Raw genomic sequence first — 19,371 nt, 5'->3', positions numbered from 1 at the left:
TATTGGGACTTGTGCTGTTCAATATACTCATAAATGATCTGAAAAAGGGGACAAACAACAAGATGGCAAAATTTGCAGAAGATATTAAATTACTCACGATAATTAAGTCCAAAGCTGATTGAGAAGAGTTGCAAAGGGATCTCACTAAATTGGGTGACTGGGCAAGCAAATGATACATGAAATATAATGCTGATAGGGCAAAGTAATACACAATGGAAAACATAATACCAACTACACATACAAAATTATGGGGGTCTCAATTAGCTGTTGCCACTCAAGACAGAGTCATCGTGGTTAGTACCCTGAAAATATCCATTCAATGTGCAGCAGCAGTCTAAAAAGGAAACAGAACTTTAGGAACCATTAGGAAAGGGATGGAAAATAGGACAGAAAATATCATAATGCCACTATATAAATCCATGGTATGCTCACACCTTGAATACAGTGTGTACTTCTGGTCTTCTCATCTCAAAAAAAGATATATTAGTATTGGAAAATGTGCAGAGAAGGGCAACAAAAATGATTAGGAGCATAGAACAGCTTGTATATAAGGAAAAATTAAAAAGACTGGGACTCTTTAGATTAGAAAAGAGATGACGACTAAAGGATTGGGATATTGGGATATTTTAGAGGTCTATAAAATCATAAATGGTGTGGAGAAAAAATGAATAAGGAAGTGTTATTTACGGCTTCATGAAACACATGAACCAGGGGTCACCCAATTAAATTAACAGGAAGCCGGAAGTACTTCACACAATGCACAGTAAACCTGTGGAACTCGTTTCCAGGAGATGTTGTGAAGGCCAAAACAAAACTGGGTTAAAAAAAGAATTATATAAATTGATGGATGATAGTGATTGGGTGGATGGGTGTAGATCACCTGCAGAAGCTTTTTGGTCTTACTCTTGTTCTATCTTTGTTAACTGAGTTCCATCTGATATAAGTCTATAAAAATGTCCTCAGTGCTATTACAAGCCTAGAAAGAAATCTTGAGGCAACGATAAATGCACACGCGTCACGTTGTGAAATGTATGTAAAATGTGGATGGAGGAAAAATGGATTTAATATGCTAAGCAATAACCATTTGATTATGATTAAGGCATTTTAACATTTGTGGTCCTAAATTAGATTAAATTCATTAATAAAGACACCAGATTTTTTCAAAAAAAATTCCTCCATGCTGTCACTACTGGGAAGGTTAAGGTTTTTCAAGTGACTTAAATGTACAATTCTATAACTCAATACGTTTGGATTTCTTTTAAGTGTAATCTTAACTTGGACTTTCCTGGTTTTGTAATTTTTTGGCTTGGGAATAATTACAACATATCTGTAATTCTTGTACCCTTAAGTTACCAATACTGATACATACTCTCTACCTTAACTTCAACTTACTGTAGTTTTCTGTCTTGGAATTTCCTATTTCTTAAAAATTCATACATGAACACTAAACAAGAAACCTGAAGAGCATGTTACCAGGCAATATTTTTAACAGTTTAAAGAAATGTAGTACCAACATTCGCTTTTTAAAAAAAATATTTTTCATGGCATTTTCACCTGTATACAATGCCGTGCAAAGCAGCCAGTGTGCACTGACTAATTAAACTGTTTTTCTAGGTGTTTTTCACTAGTAGAACAAATCCAAGCAACCTATGTTTACTAATAAATCCGGCCCTACAATTGCAGATAATTTATTGTTTGAGAAGGCTATGTTGGTGAGGTCAGCATTATGTGAAAGGGAGGATGAGAGGAGCCAAGTAGCTCCTGAGTCCCAATCTGTCTGCACTTTAAGGGTTTCCCCCACAAAGTTGCTTCACAGGAGCTGAGGCAGCAATGCCATCAGGAGCCTTTCAAGGACAGATGCCCAAACTATCATCAACCAGAAACCTTCAAACGGCAGTGACAGTTGGACCAAGTAATCAACCAATGAGAACTGTTGACACTTCTTCCTCATTACAAACAACAGAACTGTTCTATGTAGATTATCTATAAAGAAATGATTAATTATTTTTGATGTACCAGTGACTCACTTAAGAATTACCTGAACTGTTGATCTAACCCTACATGTAATCTATATAATCACAATAATTAGCTATAACAATTATTAATGATTTAGTTTAATTACAGCCTAATTTCTTCAAATGTAGATTATGCACAAGATTTCAATTAATTTTAACTAATTTTGAAGAGTCTGTATTATTACATAATTAAGGTAATTGGAGACAAAGGAAAAGATGTTGAATTAAATGCTAAATTCCTTAAAGGACCCATTTTAAAATAATTTTAAGTTAAACTAATTAACATGTACATTCTCAGAAAAAATATTTTTTAGTTCAGAAGTAAGTGCTGTAAGTTTGGGTAGAAAACGCTGTATTTTTCACACATAAAGATGTTGAATCCCTGCTTTAAGTGAAAAATGGAATTCAACTATAAAGATGAGACTAGTATGTCTGTAATAAACTTAAACCACCCGTCACTTCTAGAAAAGTCCCACAGTACTACTCACGCACACATCTTAAGATAACTGCATTTTATTTTTATCAAACTTGTCCTTCCTGGCCTTGCTATAATTTGTCATCCTCAGTTGTATCAGATCTAAAACGTTGATCCTGATAACTCACTGTGATACACAGAGATGCAGCAGTCCATTTGTGATGATTACAATACAAGATCAAGGACTTAAATGGTAAACTCTTTGGGGGCATGGACTATATCTTATTAAAAGTGGCTAGCTCAAATTTGAGTTCCATAGTATAATATTAAAAATAATAAGCATCAGTAAGGAATTTAGTACCTGAACTGATTTTTTTTCTTTTATGTTTACATCTTTTAAAAACAATCTGATAAATTAACTCTGAAAATGAGAATTATTAGAAACAAGTGTGCTTTTGCAGTATAGTTGATTTAGCATGTTTAATTATGTTTCCTGGACATTTTGCTATGCCTATAGTAATCTGTAACATTGACATTAAAGAAATAAACAGAAATTAAAGACAATTACATTTGCAAGCACAACAGAGCAGCCACAAAACAACTGAGAATTGCGGTCTCTTATTTACTTGAAAGTCAATGGGAAAAATGTTGAGTTTGGCTTAGGAGCCAGCACAATTTTGGCTAAGTCTCATTTTCAGAAGGGACTCAGGCTCCTAAATCAGTTTGGTGCTGCAAAACTGAGCACGAGCAACACCTAAATACCTTTAAAAATCGGGGCCTTTGCTCCTAAAGGCAGACACAACACATAGTATGATTGAATGAGCTGCCATCTAATATTGCACACTCCTGAGATTTCTGTTATACAATCTGGTGTGATTTACTTTCACGGTGTGTGCAGAAATTTTACGTTCCATGTTCCTGAAACCCAAGGGGTAATTGGAGATAATCTCTATTTCCTCCATACTCTTTCTAAAAATATAAGAACATTTGATTAAGGGTTGACAATTTTCTTTTCTTTATTTACTTGTTATTGTAATTCATTTCACATAGGAACTGGGCTGTGTTTTTCTTATTCTTTCCAATTCAGCTGCTGAGTAGCTCATTTTGCTGGCCCACTCTAGTTACCGTGGCAACAACAAGGTTGCTGTAATATGATCCTGTCAAGGTTCCTTCCCCACTCTGAACTCTAGGGTACAGATGTGGGGACCTGCATGAAAACCCCCAAAGCTCATTTTTACCAGCTTAGGTTAAAACTTCCCCAAGGAACAAACTATTTTACCTTTTGCCCTTGGACTTTTTTGCTGCCACCACCAAGCGTCTAACAGGGAAAGAGCTCGCTTGGAAACGTCTTTCCCCCCAAAATCCTCCCAAACCGTACACCCCGTATCCTGGGGAAGGCTTGATAAAAATCCTCACCAATTTGCATAGGTGACCACAGACCCAAACCCTTGGATCTCAAGAACAATGAAAAAAGCAATCAGGTTCTTAAAAGAATAATTTTAATAGAAGAAAAAGTAAAAGAATCACCTCTGTAAAATCAGGATGGTAAATACCTTACAGGGTAATCAGATTCAAAACCTAGAGAATCCCTCTAGGCAAAACCTTAAGTTACAAAAAGACACAAAAACAGGAATATACATTCCATTCATCACAGCTTGTTTTCTCAGCCATTTAAAGAAAACAGAATTTAATGCATATCTAGCTAGATTACTTACTAAATTCTAAGACTCCATTCCTTTCTGTTCCCAGCAAAAGCATCACACAGACAGAGAGAGCCTTTGTTTCTTCCCCGCTCCAGCTTTAAAAGTATCTTGTCTCCTCATTGGTCATTTTGGTCAGATGCCAGCGAGGTTATCCTAGCTTCTTAACCCTTTACAGGTGAAAGGGTTTTTCCTCTGGCCAGGAGGGATTTAAAGGTGTTTACCCTTCCCTTTATATTTATGATCCCAGGAGCTTTATGTCGATATACCGTGCTATTGTTCTCCGATAATATTTTTGAGACTATCTTTCCACATTCTGATAAAACAAGACTAATTAGCATTCTGATAAAACAAGACTAATTGCATGGGCCACATCACTGTACTAGGAGCCATTGGAGGAGGAGACTCCAGGAAGGTAGATACGTGCCTTGTAGAATGTACTGAGATCTGCCCAGTTGGCCTTCTCTCTGTATTAGGTTTGATCCTTACTTCTCAGATCCTGATCCAGCAAAGTGCATAATATATGGTCAGCTTTAAGCACATGAGTTGTTGCATTGATATCAGTAAACATAGGTGCTGGAACTAGAGGTGCTGGGGGTGCAGCAGCACCCCCTGACTTGAAGTGGTTTCCATCATGTACAGGGTTTACAGTTTGGGTCAATGGCTGTCAGCACCCCCACTACACAAATTGTTCTAAAACCCCTGTCAGTAAAGTTAAACTTGTTTTATCTAACAGCTTTGTGGAACTGGGACTTGAGTGCTAAATGCATTGCAGCACTGAGCCCATAATCATTAGGGACATAGTTACTGCTCAGCTCTGCTGGTTATCTGGGGCTCAGTTGGCCTCCAGTACTCAGAGGGAACTTGCAGCTATCGCACCCCTTCAGGCTTGCAACATTGTCTCCTGTTCTGCTCGGCCTGCTCTTTGCCCTGGCATAGGATGGCTGGGCCATGGCTCAGCCTCCTTCCCATCTTCTTTGGGATGATGTACATCCAAGGGTTAAAAGAAGGAGCAGTTCCCTCTGGAAATGTTTTGAGGCAGGCCGATGCTTACTGTATGCAGGGAACAGGGGAAGCTCCTCCCTCCAATTCACTGATCTATCACTATCTGGCCCATACCAAATACTGAAAGAATTGGAAGCAAATTACATATACTTGCTTAACGAGTCCTGGAATGGGATACACCAATCAGAGAACTACTTTATTTAAAACTGAAAGGTTAGATTTTGGAAAACAATTTTGTGGCAAGGGCTAGGTGCGGGGTGAATTCTGCAGCAAATTCCTCTACAAATTGGACCCTGATTATAGTATTACTGTTTCACTGGGACATTGTTTTTAATAAAATTTCAAGTGGCATGCATAGCATCACCTACAGCAAACTAAATCACAAGCTGTAAAGTTGATTCCATGCAGTATATTAACTATTACACGCATCAAAACAGATTTTTCATAGTCTTTTAATTATCTAGCCCAGCAGCAATAAAACTTTTGACTTTCAAAGGTGAGAAGGAATACCTGATTAGGCTCCTGGCCATGCCTCATGCCCATTATACTAAACTCTTTCCTCCCTTCCAATTCCCTCACCCCACTCCCACATCTACTTCTCTTCCTACAGCACTTAGTTTTTCCCAATCCAAATCATGCTTCCACACTTGGTTCAGTTAGTCTAACCCCTCATTCTGTCCACATTTCCCCCTTCATTCACAACCGCACAGTATTCAATTTTTCACCCCTTTACACATATTTCCTGTATCTTAGATATACCATGAAAACAGCAGTCACTACTAATACCTCAGTCATTTGCAATACAAGTGGGGCCCTCCTCCCCTATGCGAGCAGCTCAGGCACTTGGAAGTTTGAGAAATTAACTACCTGACATGACTTTTTATGCTGCTGTGCAAATTACATACATGTGTCATACGTGTGTCATGACTGACTTAGTCCTTCACTGCTGGTGAATAAAAGAAAAGTTCCCTCCAATTCAAGAATTCTATTCTCAGTAATTTCTCATCCCCTAAAAGGCATTTATCACTTTCTCTCATGTTTCATACCTTACATAACCTGGAGATATCCTACATCCTCACAGCCCGTCTATTCTTCCCTAAAGGCTTGCCATTATAATGGAGATTTGAAGAGGAAAATCCAAGAGGTAATATACAATTTTGTGCCCTCATGTTAGTGAAGAAAATCTTGAAAACATGAATCACACGTATCTACTGAAGTGTTGTCTGGAGACAGCAGACAGACTGAGAAGTGTGTTCACTGTTAACATCAACATACTGTTAACATATAAACCTAACAATGAGAGAGACAAGGTGAATGAGGTAATATATTTTACTTACACAGAGCTTTTCTTCAGGTCTAGGAAAGGTACTCAGAGTGTCACAGCTAAATACAAAGTGGATCAGATTGTTTAGCATAAGGAGTTAGCATGTTGTAAGACAGTGGCGCTGAACCTTTCCAGACAACTGTACCCCTTTCAGGAGTCTGATTTGTGTTGCATACCCTCAAGTTTTACCTCACTTAAACACTACTTGCTTACAAAATCAGACATAAAAATACAAGTGTCCCAGACACACTATTACTGGAAAATACTTTTTCATTTTTACTGTATAATAATAAAATCAATCAATTGGAATACAAATATTATACTTACACTTCAGTGTATAGTATATAGAGCAGTATACACAAGTCATTGTCTTTATGAAATTTTAGTTTGTACTGAATTCACTATTGCTTTTTATGTAGCCTGTTGTAAAACTAGGTGAATATCTGGATGAGTTGATATACCCCCGGAAGATCTCCGAGTACCCCTGGTTGAGAACCACTTTGTAAGAGACCATTTGAGGTGAAGTGGGCAGATAACACCTCTGAAGTTGTAGGACAAAGGAGCGTTAGTAGGTGATAGACTGTTGCAATAAGCCATAAACCCAGTGTCTTTACTGAGTCCGTGGTTTTTAATTTCTGACAAAGTTATGAATTTAATCTCCCAAGATCATCTTTTGAAGGTGTGGTGTTGTGCCGGTTTCCTTTGAGGATGAAGAATGAGAGGTCAGATCGCTTTTTGAAGTGTTCATCCATGGGTAAAATGGCAGTTTTGTCTTTTATCTTTTTTATGTGTGAGTTCATTTGAGAGTGTAGTGATTGTCTTATGTAACCCACGTAGTTGTTATTGGGGCATTTAGTGCACTGGATGAGGTACACCCCATGTTGTGATAAGCATATATAGGACCCATGGATCTTGAAAGATGTTTTGTGGGAGGTATTGATCATTGCAGCAGTGAAGCTACGTCTCAAGGTTTTGCATCTGTTATTATGGCATTTGTATTTGCACTGAACTTATTCCTCCAAGCTGTTCCTGATGAGATCCTTGTTTTTTCTGGTACTGCCTAACTCACATCTAGATTTTTTGTTGGAGTCAAAATAATAACTTTTGAATTGATACTGTCCAGTCAAAGACTGTTAACACAACTTTAAAGCAGGGGAAGTTGTATATAATAAATGTGATTAACTTCTCTGAGGAGCTGACATGAATAAAAGTGGTAAAGACAGTCTGCTTGGATTTCAATAACTCAATACCGTACTGCATGAAAGACTATTAATAAAGGTCTGGAACTTGTGATTTCAACTGAGACATGGGGTTAGATGTTATCAACAGTTATATTTAGCATCAGCTTCAGAAGATACAAAATAAGAGAAATACAATTTATTGTTGTTAAGAGATGGTATCTCACCTGTACACTAACTGGAGTTATATGAGGAACTCTAATAAGTCTCAATGGTAAGAATACATAAATAATTCTTTGCAAAATTCAGGTTCTTTAATTATTTGCTAACTTGTTTGCATTACTTGTTTCTTGAAACTATACTACCATCAAAAGTGGATTAAGTAAAAGACTGGAGGTCAAACTGGCCACTTGTGGTATAAGCAGGTGCAACACTAGTGAAGCCAAATGAATTTACCAGCAGTGAATTTGACTCTGGGGCTTTGCCAGTCAGAAAATCAATTAAAAGAAATGGCAGAGGGAGGATGAATATTAATAAGATTGGGTACCCAGATAATTTTGAGTTAAATTAAAGGAAGGTTTGGTAGCACCACCTATTATTAAGATTGCTCCTTCTTCCCATTATAAGACCTTGTTTACAGGTGCTTATAATATTGCCAAACTTTAACTGTTTGGGCTGACATTTTCTATGCTAGGCATCTGCTTCAGGCTGACCTTTTTGAGGGGAGGAAATTTCAGCCATCATGATCTAGCCATTGCAGAGAATGAAGTTAGGAAAAAATACATTGTTTTGCCCATTTTAATTCTTGAGATCTTTTCTTTGAAATGCCCTAGCATTGCTGTGTTTTGAAGCAGGAACTAGAAATTTGGCAGGAGTTGACTTTTGTGTCAGGGATATGCCTTTGCTTTTCTTGTGAAAATCTGTGCAAATTTGGCCAAGTTATAAGCCTTTTTAAAAAATCAATTCACAAATGGTCAGTAGAGACCACATGCAGTTTTAAAAACTAAAATCTCTGTAGATTTCATCCTGACTGAGCATGCTCCAGCCTCTCACAATGCCTAGTGTTGACAGGACTTCATATGCGCTGTTCCTTCAGAGTGACTGAGCATGCTCTAGCCCCAGCGAAAAGAGATGAAGACAGTTTACCCTGTAATTGCTTTTCCAGGCCAGGGTGGAGCCAGGCACTGGAACTGAGAGCAGGGATCCCATGTACCACGTGAGCTCTGATCAAGCTAGTGTGCTGCAATTAGAGTTTAGCTGTGGCAGTGCAAATAGTCAAAGGGGCTAGCTGCCCTATGTACATGCCTAGCATCTCAGACGGGTGTATACTCAGGGCAGCTGGCCCTTCCCATCACTTGCACTGCTGTGGCTATCCGGTAGTTTTCGTGCACTTGCTTGATCAGATCTAGAGTGTGTATATGTCCTTGAACTGGGAACTACAGTACACCCCCAATTCAAAGTATAAACATACCCCTGGCCTCAGTCTCCGATAGGGGCAATTATGGGGAGACTAGGAGCCAAGGAGAGCAGTGGGATTGATTGGGCAAGGAGACTGGGATTCAGAGCTGGTGAGGGAAATGTGGGTGGTGGAGACTGGGAACCAGTTGAGAAGGAGGGACACTGAGATCAGACAAATTGCTGGGGGAAAGAGGGTTGACTGGGACTGCCTGAATAAGGAGACTGGGAGAGGGGGAGAGAGAGAGAGAGAGGAGGAGCCTGAGGAGGGAAAAGGGAGCCAGTGTGAGGTGGAAAAAAGGGGCAGGGTGGAAGCTGGATGGGGGGAGAGAGAGACTGGATGAAGAGCCAGGAAGAGGGGGGACTGGAAATGACTGGGCATTTAGACATGAAATGGGGGCAGAGAGAGAATGGGATACTTGGAATTGGACAAGGAACCAAGAGTGGGAGAGTAAGTGGCTGGGCAAGGAGACTGGGACGTGGAAGAGAAGTCTGAGGAGGGGAGACTAAGACTGGGAAGGAAAGGATAATGAGACTTGGACGGGGAAGCAACAGGACTGCGTTAGGGTTACGTTGGACGGGATGGGACAGAACGGCTCAAGCTTGGGGATAACAGGCACAAAGGTCTGTGATTCCTAGAGCACACGCCCCTCCAGAGCATGGAATAGAACCCAAGATTCCTGAGTCTCAACCATTCCTCTACTGTCAGCAAATAATGTGAACCACATTGGCAATGCGTCTCCTCCTCCTTTAGTGCTGGTCCACATGAAAGATGACAACCTACTAATGCTATTCATTATTCTGTTAGCTCAAGTGGTGGAAGTCTGTGTAGTGGATCTAAAGGTTCCAGCCCTGGTTATGAATGCTGTAGGTCGCAATATGATGCCACATGATGAAATATCTGGGGTATTTTTAGTTTGCTTTTTTAAAAATCTAGTTAATGTCACACAAAAATAAATTAAAAGAGCATTATAAAGATTGCAAAGTCAAGCTTTCAAGTTAGGAAATGCTAGAATTAAGCAAAAACAATGAGGAGTCCTTGTGGCACTTTAGAGAGTAACTAATTTATTTGGGCATAAGCTTCTGTGGACTAAAAGCCACTTCATCAGATGCATGGAGTGGAACATACAGTAGGGAGGTATAAATACACAGCATATGAAAAGATGGGAGTTGCCTTACCAAGGGAGGGGGTCAGTGCTAACGAGCCAATTCAATTAAGTGCTGTCAAGGTTCCTTCCCCACTCTGAACTCTAAGGTACAGATGTGGGGACCTGCATGAAAACCTCCTAAGCTTACTTTTACCAGCTTAGGTTAAAACTTCCCCAAGGTACAAACTATTTTATCCTTTGCCCTTGGACTTCCACTGCCACCACCAAATGTTTATCTGGGTTTATTTTTATTAGGAAAGCGTTGTTTGGAAACGCCTTTCCCCCCAAAATCCTCCCAACCCTTACACCCCACTTACTGGTGAAGGTTTGGTAAAAATCCTCACCAATTTGCATAGGTGACCACAGACCCAAACCCTTGGATCTTAAGAACAATGAAAAAGCATTCAGTTTCTGAAAAGAAGGATTTTAATAGAAGTAAAAAGTAAAAAAAGAATCACCTCTGTAAAATCAGGATGGTAAATACCTTACAGGGTAATTAGATTCAAAACATTGAGAATCCCTCTAGGCAAAACCTTAAGTTAAAAAAAGACACACAGACAGGAATATTCATTCTATTCAGCACAGCTTAATTTCTCAGCCATTTAAAGAAATCATAATCTAACACATATCTAGCTAGATTACTTACTAAATTCTAAGACTCCATTCTTGTTCTGTCCCCGGCAAAAGCATCACACAGAGAGACCCTTTGTTTTTCCCTCCCCCCCAGCTTTTGAAAGTATCTTGTCTCCTCATTGGTCATTTTGGTCAGGTGCCAGCGAGGTTATCCTAGCTTCTTAACCCTTTACAGGTGAGAGGATTTTTTCTCTGGGCAGGAGGGATTTTAAAGGGATTTATCCTTCCCTTTATATTTATGACAAGTGCTAACAAGCCAATTCAGTTAAGTTGGAAGTAGTGCCCCTGATGGTGTGGCTGATATGGTTATGTCCTTTGATGGTGTCCCTTGAATAGATATGCGGACATAGCTGGCACTGGGGTCTGTTGCAGGGTTAGTATTTTTGAAATCCACCAGGATTTCAACAATTTTCACCCCACCATCAACCTCAGCCTGGACAAGTCCACACAAGAGATCCGCTTCCTGGACACTACAGTGCTAATAAGCAATAGTCACATAACCACCACCCTATACCGGAAACCTACTGACCGCTATATTTACCTACATGCCTCCAGCTTTCATCCAGACCACACCACACGATCCATTGTCTACAGCCAAGCTCTAAGATACAACCGAATTTGTCCAATCCCTCAGACAGACACAAACGCCTACAGGATCTCTATTAAATGTTCTTAAAACTACAGTATCCACCTGGTGAAGTGAAGAAACAGACTGACAGAGCCAGAAGGGTACCCAGAAGTCACCTACTACAGGGCAGACCCGACAAAGAAAGTAACAGAACACCACTAGCTGTCACCTACAGCCCCCAACTAAAACCTCTCCAGCGCATCATCAAGAATCTACAAGCTATCCTGAAGGATGATCCCTCACTCTCACAGATCTTGGGAGACAGGCCAGTCCTCACTTACAGACAGCCCGCCAACCTGAAGCAAATACTCACCAGCAACTATACACCACACAACAAAAACACTAACTGAGGAACCAAACCCTGCAACAAACCCGGTGCCAACTATGTCCGCATATCTATTCAAGGGACATCATCATAGGACATAACCACATCAGCCACACCATTGGGGCACATTCACCTGCACATCTACCAATGTGATATATGCCATTATGTGCCAGCAATGCTGCTCTGCCATGTACATTGGCCAAACCAGACAGTCTCTATGCAAAAGAATAAATGGACACAAATCTGATGTCAAGTATTATAACATTCAAAAACCAGTAGGAGAACACTTCAATCTCCCTGGTCAATCAACAACAGACCTAAAAGTGGCAATTCTTCAACAAAAAAACTTCAAAAATAGACTCCAATGAGAAACTGCAGAACTGGAATTAATTTGAAACTGGACACCATCAAATTAGACCTGAACAAAGACTGGGAGTGGATGGGTCACTACAAAAACTAAATTTATTTGTTAGTCTCTAAGGTGCCACAAGTACTCCTCATTGTTTTTATAAAAACTGATTTCCCCTTACTAAATACTCACACCTTCTTGTCAACTGTTTGAAATGGGCCACCTTGTTTACATTGGCCTCATTAACACTACAAAAGTGATTTCCACTCCTTCTTGTCAACTGTTGAGAATTGCCTACTTCCAACTTAATTGAATTGGCTTGTTAGCACTGACCCCCCACTTGGTAAGGCAACTCCCATCTTTTCATATGCTGTGTATTTATATCTTCCTACTGTATGTTCTACTCCATGCATCTGATGAAGTGGGTTTTAGCCCACAAAATAAATTTGTTAGTCTCTAAAGTGCCACAAGGACTTCTCATTGTTTTTGCTGATACAGACTAACATGGCTACCACACTAGAATTAAGGTTGCTTGTGCAGCATTAATTCAGCCTGGTTGTGTGTATACATTATACTACAGTCTAATTACATGATCACATACTATTTTTTCCCACTGGACCCTTGCTTCATTCAGGGTACAGACTAGATCTACTCTGAAGATGAATCAGGATTATGTAATAAAGGAGACTGTGACTTGTCGGACCCTTGCCTCATTTCTTGCAGAAGTTGGAAGGTGTGTAGTGAATGAGGCAGGAGACTCTAGGAAGAGAAAGGATAGTTTCATGGTTAAGGTTATTGCATGCTACCCTAGATAATGGGGCTATATCCCTGTCTCTGCCAGAGAGCTCCTATGCAATGCTCAACAAGTCACTTAAACCAAACTTATCACAAATGTTCAATAATATTGGTGTATCCTCATTTGGGTGCCGAATTTGGGACCCTACAGTTTGACATGCAGAAGTGCTAAACACTCATATCTACAATTGAAGTTACTGGGAGCTGTGCTTTGAATATATAAAGTGCTACATAATGTTAAGTGCTCTGAAAAATCAGGTCCTGGATGTCTCACATTGGGCATCTAAAATTATCAGATACGTCTGACCCGAATCTGTTTGTGCCTTAGCTCCCCATCTGTAAAATCGGGATAATACTCCCTCATTTCACTGGGGAGTTATGAAACACATTTGTTAATGTTTGTGAAAACTTAAATAAGCCCATGAGTAAATTAATAATTCAGTATTCTGAGCAGGGTGTGCAGTAAACAAAGGCATGTGAAGAAAGAAAATTATTTTAAAAGGGTCATGTCACAATTTCCCCCATTCCCCTTAGCTATGGGCAGGTAATTAGGCCCTCCTCCATAGCTTCTCCGGCTTCTTGATGTTTGAACTGGCTTTGATGGAGGTAATGCTTGCTTGTCTTACTGATGAGAGGCACTGTCTCTGGTACAATAAATCTTTTCCCTTTGCTGCATACTATCCTCTACTCTCGTCCCGCACCATCAAGCCCAACACTACTGGCAGTAGCTATCTAGTGGTAATAATGTTGCTACCAATTTCCTCCTGGGATGGTGCACCAGATTGTCTCAATGGGGAGGGTTTAGTGAAAATAGATCAGTAAAGTGGGACTGTGTACCCAGAGTGCAATCCTGCTCTCTGAAATGAATCTTGGTACTATTTTGCATTTTTGCTAGTCCTCTAGTCCCTCATGTCTTCCATATAAATTCTCAGAGAGGATTGCCAATAGATCTAATATTTCCTCTGCCAATTTCTTAAGACCCTTGGACAAATGTCTTCTGACCCTGATGATTCATATATTTTAAATATCTAAGTATTCTTTTAACTGTCTCCTATAAATTCTGTGTCCCTAATATCTCTGAGGTCTTCATTAACATTTACTGTATTTCACTCAGCTTCCTACTTTATTCTTTATGCAAAAAAACAAAATAAGTCTCCAGTATTTCAGAACATTCTCTGTGTCTTCTATTATCTGAACTTAACAGCAGTCATATATTTTCCTTAATATTTGTTTTAACCTTGACATATTTATAAACTTTTTCTTATTTCATTTCAATTCCCTAGTTAGTATGACATCATTTTGCTTGCTTAATTTTTCCCTTAGTGTCCTTTGCTGCTTTTACTATCTGTTCATACTTTGTATTCTCTCTTTTTTATTTTAGATTTAATTTACTTTTCACTTCCACTCCTTAAGCAGCTGCTGGTATACCCAGTTTTCCCCTCATACTACCTAATTTTATTTTGTACGGAGATAGTTATCTGCTCTGCCTTGATTACAGTATCTCTCAGGATCTTATGCACATGTCCAGTTATCTTATAGAACCTCTAGCCATTAAGCTTTACCTATTAACTCCTTTAATTTTTCAAAATGTAATTACTTGTAATCAAGTCCTTTTGTACTGCTATCTCCTAATGGCTGCATCCTTAATGTAGTCTGGGAATACTACTAGTTAATCATTGTGCAAGATAAGTTTACCTCCCAACTATTTCCTTCCTATCAGGCAATATTGTTCTCAAATATTTCCATAATGGTGCATTGACCAGCTTCCTTTGAAATCTCTTACAACGCGCAATTTTTCTTGGTGTTAAGACCTTCCCCCTGATAGGTTACATAATAACCAAACTTTTCCTTTCGATTCCTATTGTCAACTTACACTGTAAATATTTCTCTTCTTTCATCTATATTCTAGAATATAAATTGAAATATCCAGTCACCATATGTCCCTCAAGTCTTCTCTTTTCTGAACTATATACATTATTTCCCTCAGTTTTAACTCTTTTGTCAATTTTCAGTCTTTATATCATTTTTGTTGTCTCTCTTTATATTTTCATCTGTTTTTCTGTATCCTTCCTAATTCTAAGGAGTAGCATCATACACTTTATTTCAGGTAGAGTCACTTCTGAGCCTTGGGAATCTTGTCATTGACTTCAATGACAATATGTCACTGTGGCAGACAGTGTGGCTTACAGCAGGGGTTCTCACACTTCATTGTTCTTTGACCCCCTTCTGACAACAAAACTTACTACATGACCCCAGGAGGGGGGACTGAAGCCTGAGCCTGCCTGAGTCCTGTCACACCAGGGGGTGATTGGGAGAGACAAAGCCAAAGCTCAAGGCTTTCAGCCCCAGGCAAGGGGCCTGTAACCTGAGCCCTGCCACCCAGGGCTAAAACACTTGGCCTTCAGCTTCGGACCTTGGTGGTGGGGCTCATGATTAAGTTTTGGCCCTGGGCAGTGAGGCTTGGGCTTTGATCCCGGTCCCCAGTTAGTAAGTGTAATGCCAGCCCTGGCGACCCCATTAAATCGGGTTGCAACCCACTTTGGGGTCCTGACCTACAGTTTGAGAACTGTTGGATTAAAGGAAAGAACACTGGACTGAGATTCAGGAGAGCTGGGGTCTGTTCCTGGCTCCGTACCTGGTCTGCTGGGTGACACTGGGCAAGCTACTTCATCTCCCTGTAATTCAGTTTCCTCATCTGTAAAATTGGGAGAATGGTTCTTACCTGCCTTTGCAAAGTGCTGTGAGATCAACAGATGAAAATGTCATACAAGCCTAAGCATTTCCAGAATCCCTCATAAGTTTTGTCACAAGAACTAAAAGATATATTTGACTTTATATTGGCATATAAATGCATGTAAAATATACTACTGACAGAACAGAAATGTGTCTAAGGGCATGACCCTTTTATAACCTGTTTTTGCAGTTGCTTAAGGTTGTTTTTTTGCTAAGTGAATAACAAACTAACAAAAAGTACAAGAAAGGGAGAAGCAGGTAGACACATTGTAAAAGGAGAAACAGGAAACTATTAGCAAAATAATGTAAATCACCTTGCAGAAAATGTTAAATGTGAGTATGTAACCAACCGCAAAGAGCAAAATGAAATGACTGGTTAAGACACTTGTTTTAAACCCATGTTAAGCTCTTGCTAAATAGGCTAAAAGTTGTTATGATTCTTTGTAACTGGAAATTTAGAGCATAATGGAATATGTTGACATTTGATAATAATTGGATAATGCTCAGTAATGCAGCCAACCACAAACTGTAATATGAGGTTACCAAGTAATGTATAAATATACATGAAAATGTTAACAATGTGGACCAGTGGAAGTGGACAAGCCTGGACCCCGAATCAGTATACACGACCTTTCTGTATTCATGCTGATTAATCCTAGATGTCTAATCTTTGATTAATAAACCAGTTGACATGACCATTTGATGCAGGCTCGCTGACGGTGGGGGCACAGGGGGCAATTGCCCAGGGCCCCCCAGCCACCACCGCTGCAGTGGCTGTGGCTGGGAGCCCCGGACCCTTTTAAATTGCCCGGGCAGGCCTCAGGGCTCAGAGGCGATGCCAGGGTGGGGGGAAGGGGTGGGAAGGATTGGCAGCCCGCCCTCCCCAGATGCCTGCTCGAGGCACTCAACCCAGCAGCCAGCCCCAGCTGGGGAAAGAAAGGGGCAGGGCCAGAGCCTCTCCTCTTCTGGCCATGCTGCCCGGTGCAGCGCAGCAGCTGCCCTGGGCTCAGCTTCTCTAGGGACAGTGGCCACGTGAGCCGGAGCCCTCCCTGGCATGCTCAGAGTCGGCTTCAGTCCCCAGAAGCTGAGCTTGGCCAAGGCAGGGAGCGGCGACAGCGGCAGCCCTGTCCCTGCCCAGGCTCAGCTTCTTGGGACAGGAGCTGACTCTGAGCATGCTGGGGAGGGGGCTCCAGCTTGCTTGGCCACTGTCACCAGTAGCTAAGCCTGGGGAGGCAGCCTGCTGCTGCCGCAGTCAGACGCTCTCCCAGGCAGCTGCTGTGCTGCACTGGGCAGCATCCAGGAGTGGCTCCAGAGTCTGACTACCAGAAGAGTAGCCAAATAGTCAGGGGGAGCTGGGCCAGCACAGCAGGAGGACAGAGCCCCCTGCCCAGGTAACGTGGGATAGGGAGGAGGGGACGGGGAGAGCGCAGGGCCCTGGGATCGCGGTGGGGAGGAGTCACGTGGGAGGTCACACAGGAGGGGTCACATTTCCCCCCCTTAGTTGGTGCCCCCCCTTTGTGTACCTCCCACTAGTCACTTCTGGAGGGCTCCTAGGCGCACATGGGGTGGTACTGGCAGCAGCAAAGGCAGCTGGGGTGGCATGTGGAAGCCCTGGCCGTGCTGGAAGAGCGCGCCTCGCAGCACAGGTGGCAACTCACTGGGCACCACCCAGCACAGGCACAGCGCCACCCAAATGTCAGGCAGACTGCGTCTGCACGGGCTGGGGGCCCATTGACTGTTCTGCCCTGGGGCCCCGAATTGCTGTCGGCAGGCCTGATTAGATGTCTCATTGATTAATACTCTACATCAGTGGTTTTCGAACTTTTTTCATTTGCAGACCTCTAAAAACGTTTAAATGGAGGCATGGACCCTTTTGGAAATCTTAGACATAGTCTGTGGACACCATGAGTCTGCAGACCATAGGTTGAAAACTACTGCTCTAGAACCTATTATTACAAAAAGCATTGTATAAGAGCTAGGTATTATTATTATTATTCAACGGAAGCAGAATCAGTCTGCAGTTCTTTTTGCCACTCTAGAGAGTCATGCTTGAATATACCATGTTAATTGAATTTCAGTTGTTTCAACTCAGCTTTCACAGAAAATACTTGCTGCTAATTTTGTGTACACTAATACTTATGGACAACAAGAAAATTCTTTAAACATGTGGTCTCAATTTTCCCCCTCTTTTTAAACAACGCAATGGTGACACCTAATTGTGCTTACACACAGAAGAGACGGTATTTAACCCTAACCCTCTTTCTTAGAGTAGTGCATATTTTTAGCTCAGTGCACTTTTGTAGCACGACCTAAACTAGTAATGGTATTAGTGCCCAATCCTGATTTTCCCAGTCACACAAGTAGACCCATTAAATAATTGCATTTAAGATACATATTTTGAGAGTAACTGTATATAAAGTAATCGGTGTCTACAATTACCTATCTCATACTTCAAATTGCACTAAAGCTGAGTTTAGGTTATTCAGATAGAATCACAGCGTTAGAAGAAACTGCAAGGGTCATCTAGTCTAACCCCCTGCCAAGATGCAGGATTTGTTGTGTCTAAACCATCCAAGACAGATGGCTAGCCAGCCTCCCTTTGAAAACCTCCTGTGAAGGAGCTTCCACAACTTCCCTAGGCCCGTCTGTTCCATTGTCCTACTGTTCTTACAGTTTGGAAGTTTTTCCTGAGATTTAATCTAAATCTGCTATGCTCTAGTTTGAACCCATTGCCTCTTGTCCTGGCCTCTGTGGCAAGAGATAACAACTTTTCTCTGTCTTTTTTATGTAGCCTTTCAAGTATTTGAAGACCACTGTCATGTCACCCCTTAATCTCCTTAAGCTTGATATGCTTGATTTTTACTCCTTTGAAAATGAGCAAGAGTCGAAAATGGGAAAGAGAGAATATATTGCATTTACACCTGATAAAATTATTTGATTTATGGAAATATATTTTAAAAAATCTGTCTGGTTCTAGACAGTGTGACAATATTTTAAAAAGACACCATTTAATACAACAAAAATATAACTCCAGCAGTTAACTCAGCCCCCACGTAAATCAGCCATTAGGAAGGAAAAAGGTGACAGAGAAGTTAAAGGAGTAATGCAAATTTGCACATGCATCCAGATGTAATTTGAACTGTTGTGACTAGAAATTGAGTAAAACATTTTTAAAGCTTGGGTGCCTAAATCTTAGCACCTAAGTAAAAGTGGCCTGATTTTCAGAGGTGCAGAGCACCTGCAGATCCCATTAATTTTAATTGGAGTTTCTATGAATTCAATTAGGAAGCATGCTCTAAGGAATCTGGGTAGTGAAGAAAGGAGAGAGGATGCAGTGACTCTCATCTGCCCCCAATGTACATATGTAGGAGGTGGCTAAATTGCTGATGCCTGTGCTCCTGCATAATAAGAGGGGGTCTTGCTGTTTAATGGGTACTCAGGAGATACATACATCCTGTGTGACTTTGGCCATGACAGTCAATTTCTCTGTGCCTCAGTTCCCCATCTGTGAAATGGGGATAAATGTATCAATATTTGGGAGATGTCAGATACTATGGTGTTGGAGGCCGTATAAGTACCTGGACAAATAGGGGCCCATATATGTAAGTACTGGAAGGATAAAATGTTGGGCTAACCATTGTTCCAGTGTCAAAATGCCAATTAAAGTT

At 40.8% G+C, this 19,371-nt stretch overlaps 1 protein-coding gene across 12 annotated transcripts in view; it reads right to left on the bottom strand.

Moving 5' to 3' along the window:
- The window catches only part of ANKS1B (ankyrin repeat and sterile alpha motif domain containing 1B), a 770,082-nt gene that overhangs the window by 291,445 nt on the left and 459,266 nt on the right, over positions 1-19,371 (bottom strand). Inside the window, exon 1 of one of the 12 annotated variants that reach the window (XM_048835483.2) lies at positions 4,146-4,165. The exons of the other annotated variants lie outside the window; for them this stretch is intronic. The gene's annotated coding sequence lies outside the window, so the exon portion shown is untranslated. Of the gene's footprint in view, positions 1-4,145; positions 4,166-19,371 lie in introns of those variants that run through there. 12 annotated transcript variants of the gene reach the window in all.

The sequence above is a fragment of the Caretta caretta genome, chromosome 1, assembly GCF_965140235.1.
Source record: "Caretta caretta isolate rCarCar2 chromosome 1, rCarCar1.hap1, whole genome shotgun sequence".
Classification (NCBI taxonomy): Eukaryota; Metazoa; Chordata; order Testudines; family Cheloniidae; genus Caretta; species Caretta caretta.
This window is presented reverse-complemented; position numbering and strand designations above follow the sequence as displayed.